We start from the raw sequence: 8,251 nt of genomic DNA, 5'->3' as shown, positions 1-8,251 counted from the left end.
CGTGGTATGTGTTTTCCTGTCTGTGGGGAAGTGCATATAAAAGATCCCTTACTGCATTAATAAAAATGTAGCGGGTTTCCTCTGATGACTACGTATGAGATTTACCAAATGTTTGATATCCAATAGCCAATTATTAATTATTCAATGTGCTCTAGTGGTGTCATTAAACAAAACAAAACAAACTTTTTTTGTAGTTGCTAAAAATACATTATTTGCGGAACAGAGAAGGTACGTACCTCCAAAACTAGGGTCAGTAGCTTTAAAGTTTTAAAAGTACTCTGGGTGGGGTTTATTTCCAGTCCCAACCAGTGTCGCCCTGTTTGTGGGAACGGGCACACAAAAGATCACTTCTCGTCCAGCCAGTGCGCCACGACTGGTATATCAAAAGTCATGGTATGTACTATTCTGTCTATAGGGTGGTGCATATAAAATATCCCTTGCTACTAATGGGAAACTGTAGCGGGTTTCCTTTCTTAGACTATATGTCAAAAAATACCCAATGTTTGACATCCAATAGCCGATGATTAATAAATCAATGAGCTCTAGTGGTGACTTTAAACAAAACAAACTTTAACAAAAGATCACTTGCTACTACAAACAAAACAAGTAACGGGTATCGCCAGAAGACTGTTTGTCAGAATTACAGTTTGTTTTGTTTAAAGACACCACTGGAGCACATTGATTAATTAATCATCGGCTATTGGATGTCAAAATGTCAGAATTACCGAATGTCCGACATCCAACAGCCAATGATTAATACATCACCGTGCTCTAGGGGTGTCGTTACACAAAACAAACTGGAACTTCACAAGTAAAATGATCTACATTCGTAGGATATATGCAAATCCTACTAGCAAAGACAAAAAGTAAAAGTGTGCCCCTTATTCTATTCATATTAATAATAAAACTTATAATAGTAGTTTGTTTTGTTTAACGACACCACTAGAGCACATTGATTTATTAATCTTCGGCTATTGGATGCCAAACATATGGTCATTTTGACACAGTCATAGAAAAGAAACCCTCTACATTTTCCCATTACTAGCAAGGGATCTGTTATATGTACCATTCCACAGACAGGATAGCACATACCACGGCCTTTGATATACCAGTCGTGGTGCACTGGCTGTGACGAGAAATAGCCCAATGGGCCCACCGACGGAGACCGATCTCAGACCGACCGCGCATCAAGCGAGCGCTTTACCACTGGGCTACGTCTCGCCCTCCAACAAAACCTACAACGTCTGATCCTTACAAATGGACCGGCCTCGGTGGCGTCGTGGTTAGGCCATCGGTCTACAGGCTGGTAGGTACTGGGTTCGGATCCCAGTTGAGGCATGGAATTTTTAATCCAGATACCGACTCCAAACCCTGAGTGAGTGCCCCGCAAGGCTCAATGGGTAGGTGTAAACCACTTGCACCGACCAGTGATCCATAACTGGTTCAACAAAGGCCATGGTTTGTGCTATCCTGCCTGTGGGAAGCGCAAATAAAAGATCCCTTGCTGCCTGTCGTAAAAGAGTAGCCTATGTGGCGACAGCGGGTTTCCTCTAAAAAACAAATCTGTGTGGTCCTTAACCATATGCCTGACGTCATATAACCGTAAATAAAATGTGTTGAGTGCGTCGTTAAATAAAACACTTCTTTCTTTCTTTCCTTACAAATGCTCCGTTAGTGTTTCGTCCTTCAGTCGTCCTCAACCTGCTAGAGTTTTTATAGCACACCAATCGTCTTTCAAGAGCTTTTCTATTTTCTTTCCATAACAAGCTGTAAATTACTTACAATGAAACATGATCTAGCGATAAACTACTATATGCAAGGTTGTAGAATGTAAAACAATTGACCGAGTTGTTGTTTGTTTTTTGTTGTTTTTTAATATAACTGTAAATATGCATATACATGCACGCACAAGCACACACACATTTATACATACATACATACATACATACATATATATATATATATATATATATATATATATATATATATATATATATATATATATATATATATATACACACACACACACACACACATAAAGACACATTTATACACATACGCACTCACACGTACGCATACACACATAAAGACGTACGCACACATATACACATAAACACACATGCACACGTATCCGCATATGCATATGCATACACATAAACACCACATACACATCACATACACGTACCACACACACATCATATACACACACACACCACATACACGCACCACACACACATCACATGCACACCACATACACGCACCACACACATCACATACACACACATACACGCACCACACACATCACATACCACATACACGCACCACACACACATTACATACACACCATATACACATCACATACACACCACATACATGCACCACACACACATACACACCACACACATCACATACACACCACATACATGCACCACACACACACACCACATACACGCACAACACACACATCACATACATACCACATACACGCACAACACACACATCACATATACACCACATACACGCACCACGCACATACACATACACGCACCACACACACATACACGCACCACACACACATATACACACCACACACACATACACACACCACATACACGCACCACACACACATACACATAAACACACACATACCACATACACGCACCACACACACATACACATAAACACATACATACCACATACACGCACCACACACACATACACATAAACACACACATACATACCACATACACGCGCCACACACACATACACATAAACACACACATACACACCACATACACACACCACATACACATAAACACACACATACACGCACCACACACATAAACACACACATATACACCACATACTCGCACCACACACACATACAGATAAACACGCACCACACACACATACACATAAACACACACATACACGCACCACACACACATACACATAAACACACACATACACGCACCACACACACATACACATAAACACACACATACACACCACATACACGCACCACATACACATACACACACACATACACACCACACATACACATGAACACACACATACACACCACATACACGCACCACACACATACACATAAACACACACATACACACCACATACACGCACCACATACACATAAACACACACACATACACACCACATACACGCACCACACACACATACACATAAACACGCACCACACACACATAAACATAAACACATACATACACGCACCACACACACATACACATAAACACACACATACACACCACATACTAGTACGCACACACATACACACGCACACGTACCCACATATGCATAAACATACATATAAACACACACATACACACCACATACACACACCACACACACACACACATACATACATACATACACACACACCATACACACACACACACGCACACACACACACCACCACCACCACCACCAAAACAGCAACACACACAAAATCGGACACCCCATATCACTTTTATGTCACGGCACATGGTTAAATTCGTATTTTATGGAGAACATAAACGTTAAAAGGAGCACTTGACGATATATTAGGAAACCTGCAGCCTCAATGAAACCCTCAAGTGTGCAAACGGTAGCTTTTAGCCAAATAAGAACCTCTTCACAAACTGTCAAGAGCTGACAAGTCGCACTTCCCTGGCGTTTGACAGATTTACGCAGTTCCCAGTCCTCGACAGGGGCCATTCAAAAATAATTCATGTACCGCCTCACCTGCCTATGTTAGCCCGAGTACTCTTGACTATGTAAGAGAGCTAGACGGACATTTGGACGGTTAAATGTCCGTCTAGCTCTCTTACAGTCAGAGTACTCGGGCTACTGCCTATGTCAGGGACGGATCCACGATTTTAAGAGACTGAGCAAAAGCTAGGTAGTGTAGTGGTTAAAGTTTGTTTTGTTTAACGACACCACTAGAGCTATTGGATGTCAAACATATTGCCATTTTGACACAGTCATAGAGAGGAAACCCGCTAGTTTTCAACTAGTAGCAAGTGATCTTTTATATGCACATCCAACAGACAGGATAGCACATACTACAGCCTTTGATATACCAGTCGTGGTGCACTGGCTGGAACGAGAAATAGCCCAATGGGTCCACCGACGGGGATCGACCCTAGACCGACCGCTCATCAGGCGAGCGCTTTACCCCAGGGCTACGTCCCGCCCCTGTGCAGTAGTTGAGTCATCGGTAAACAGGATGACAGATTTGTATATAGGTACTGTATTCGCATATTGCTACCCCCCCCCCCCCCCCCCCCCCCCCACACACACACATACACCCCGCCTTCTACCGACCCTGGTCGGGCTGCTTGTGTTCACTTGCACAAGCCAGCGCGGGCGACCTCATCTCCTCCCCAAACCTTTTCCTGTTCTGAACGGGACCGGCCTCGGTGGCGTTGTGGTTAGGCCATCGGTCTACAGGCTGGTGGGTACTCGGTTCGGATCTCAGTGGAGGCATGGAATTTTAAATCCAGATACCGACTCCAAACTCTCAGTGAGTGCTCCGCAAGACTCAATGGGTAGGTGTAAACCACTTGCACCGACCAGTGATCCATAACTGGTTCAACAAAGGCCATGGTTTGTGCTATCCTACCTGGGAAGCGCAAATAAAAGATCCCTTGCTGCCTGTCGTAAAAGAGTAGCCTATGTGGCGACAGCGGGTTTCCTCTAAAAAAAACAGTGTCAGAATGACCATATGTTTGACGTCCAATAGCCGATGATAAGATAAAAAAATCAATGTGCTCTAGTAGCGTCGTTAAATAAAACAAACTTAGAAACATATGCCCATGACAGGCGTGCACTACAACAGCTTGTTCTGAATGTGCACGTTAAAACCTATAACCATGACCATGACCATCTTACTATCGACTCTCGCCCAGGCCACGTCAGCTAGCTGTCAGCACTAATCATTGGCGTAACAAGGATTTTAAATTGGGGGGGGGGGGGGGGGGGGCGGGGGCACTATTGGGTGGCTAACCCACACTATGTATGTATACATGTATGTATTTTATAAAATTAAATACAATGGCAAAATTAAAAAAAAAAAGTTTCTATTACGGGGGAGGGCATGACCCTCGTGCCCCACCCCCCTCACTACGCCACTGCCATTAATATATTGGCTATTGTTGGTCCGGAGCCTATTTCACTGAACATCGTAAGTTTACGTCTGCAACTAGCAGTTATACTGGACATTAACGTGTTTACACGTGTTTGACATCTATTTTAGGCAGGAAATTACATCATTACGGGACCGGCCTCGGTGGCGTCGTGGCAGGCCATCGGTCTACAGGCTGGTAGGTACTGGGTTCGGATCCCAGTCGAGGCATGGGATTTTTAATCCAGATACCGACTCCAAACCCTGAGTGAGTGCTCCGCAAGGCTCAATGGGTAGGTGTAAACCACTTGCACCGACCAGTGATCCATAACTGGTTCAACAAAGGCCATGGTTTGTGCTATCCTGCCTGTGGGAAGCGCAAATAAAAGATCCCTTGCTGCCTGTCGTAAAGAAGAGTAGCCTATGTGGCGACAGCGGGTTTCCTCTAAAAACAGTGTCAGAATGACCATATGTTTGACGTCCAATAGCCGATGATAAGATTAAAAATCAATGTGCTCTAGTGGCGTCGTTAAATAAAACAAACTTTACTTTACTTTTCATTACGGAAGATGGAGCATTTTAAAAACAAAGGAACATGAAATATGTGTACTTTTAACTATATTTGTTGAACTATAATAGTAATACGAATTGTGCTTTAGTCGTACGTTGATTTACATTTACGTGCAAAACTAGGCTTACGATGTGACCATTCTCACCACTCAGTCAACGTGTGACCAGCATACTGATGCAATCTGGGTTATCCATTCACATATTATATCACCCTCTCTGGTAGAGTTTTATTCTTGAATGGCCCCGTACACAGACCGAGAAATGAAACAGATGTCAGCATTAAAGATATATTTATACATACATACATACATACTGTTGTGAAGGTCACATTGGGTGACACCTTCCGTTTCGCGGGACGGGCGCCTGTCACAGAAATAACTATAATATTCTGCTACCAACCAGCAGCTCACTGGGTCAACTCAGTCGACAGAGCGTTGATTTGAGGTGCTTTATTTCGTAGGATCTAACCCCCTTGGTAGACCTATTCTTTCACAAGGTTCCCTCCCAGTATAAAAGATCCCTTGCTGTTAATCGAAAAGAGTAGTCCATGAAGTGGCGACAGTGGGTTTCCTTTCTCAATATCTGTGTGGTCCTTAGCATTAAATAAAACATTTCTTATTCTTTATGCGTTCAAGCTCTTCCGTCCAGGACCGTCAACTCCTTTCATTTCATTTCAACTTATTTTCGTGCTTGTATCCAATTAAGGTTCAAGTACGCTGTCCTGGTCACACACCTCAGCTATCTGGGATGTCTGTCCAGGACAGCGGGTTAGTTGGTTAGCGGTTAGTGAGACAGAAGAGGGTGTAGTGGCCTTAGACCAATCCACTTGGCCCTTAAGGGCCCGTGCTTATAAAAGGAAATGTTTTATTTAACGACGCACTCAACACATTTTATTTACGGTTATATGGCGTCAGACATATGGTTAAAGACCACACAGATTTTAAGAGGAAACCTGCTGTCGCCACATAGGCTACTCTTTTTACGACAGGCAGTAAGGGATCTTTTATTTGCGCTTCCCACAGGCAGGATAGCACAAACCATGGCCTTTGTTGAACCAGTTATGGATCACAGGTCGGTGCAAGTGGTTTACACCTACCCATTAAGCCTTGCGGAGCACTCACTCAGGGTTTGGAGTCGGTATCTGGATTAAAAATCCCATGCCTCGACTGGGATCCGAACCCAGTACCTACCAGCCTTAAATTATGTTGTTATATAATTTTATGTTTGTGCCTTTTTGTCAATAATGTTGCAGGCGCGTGTACATAGGGTGTAGGGTGGCGTGTTCTAAACACCCCTCTTCACAATCTAATTAAAATTAGCTCCACTATTACATGTGGATCTAACAGCAGCCAGTTGGAGCTCATGTCCACCAATCAAAACCTTACTTGCAGAATCATGCCAGTGATTTAAAAATAATTTGAAAACATTCCGAATTATCCTGAGGGTATACGACATGTTTCGTATGAATTACGAATGCCTTATTTAGACCAGTAGAACTAATTTTAATCAGATTGCTAACAACACTGCGTAGTCTCCAATGTCCAGGTAACATTTCGTCTGTAAATAATAATTTAAATATTGACCAATCACACTTCGCCTTTTATAACGTTATTTGGGAGCATACAAATTCAAAAAATATCGGGCGAGTCTATTTTAGTGGCCGTAGTACAGCGAACCATACGGGATGGGTTATCAGTCTTCAATTTTACATTAAAAAATATTTATTTATTTATTTAAAAAAACAAAATTAAATCAGTCTTCAGTTTTACATTACAAATTATTTATTTTATAAAATAAAACATGTTTTAAGGCATTCGTAATTCACACGAAACATGTCGTATACCCTCAGGATAATTCGGAATGTTTTCAAATTATTTTTAAATCACTGGCATGATTCTGCAAGTAAGGTTTTGATTGGTGGACATGAGCTCCAACTGGCTGCTGTTAGATCCACATGTAATAGTGGAGCTAATTTTAATTAGATTGACCTTGGGGGTCATTTTCCAACACCTTACAATATCCATGGAAATTACTATTGTTCTTAACTTGGCTATATGTTTATGGTTAATTTGGACACCTAATACAAAGAGCGTTCTTCCATAATACAATAATTGTAAGCTTGATTCTTCTTCGTGGGTTTTCTCATTTTTGCCAGTAGTTCGTTACGGGTATAAATAATTATACTGTGCTATATTGTCCGTGGGAAACTGCATACACACACACACACACACACACACACACACATATATATATATATATATATAAACCCCAACAAAACAACAACAACAAACCATTGCTGTGAATGACACGTCTATGTACACATATATTTTAAACATTACTGATATACGAATAATATATTTCATTCTGCCCCATCCGCGTCCCCTCGTTTATTGCATGGATCACCAGTCATTTAATGCACCCCATAGCAACTGAAAGTATATTTTCTGGTAATTGCCGAGTGGAAATAAGTCACTATATAATGTAGTTTTTTTGGTGGGGTTTTTGGTGTGTTTTTGTTGTTTTGCTTTTGTTGTTTTGGGT

This window comes from Gigantopelta aegis, chromosome 13 (genome assembly GCF_016097555.1).
Source record: "Gigantopelta aegis isolate Gae_Host chromosome 13, Gae_host_genome, whole genome shotgun sequence".
NCBI classification, from domain to species: Eukaryota; Metazoa; Mollusca; class Gastropoda; order Neomphalida; family Peltospiridae; genus Gigantopelta; species Gigantopelta aegis.
Note: the sequence above shows the minus strand (reverse complement) of the source record.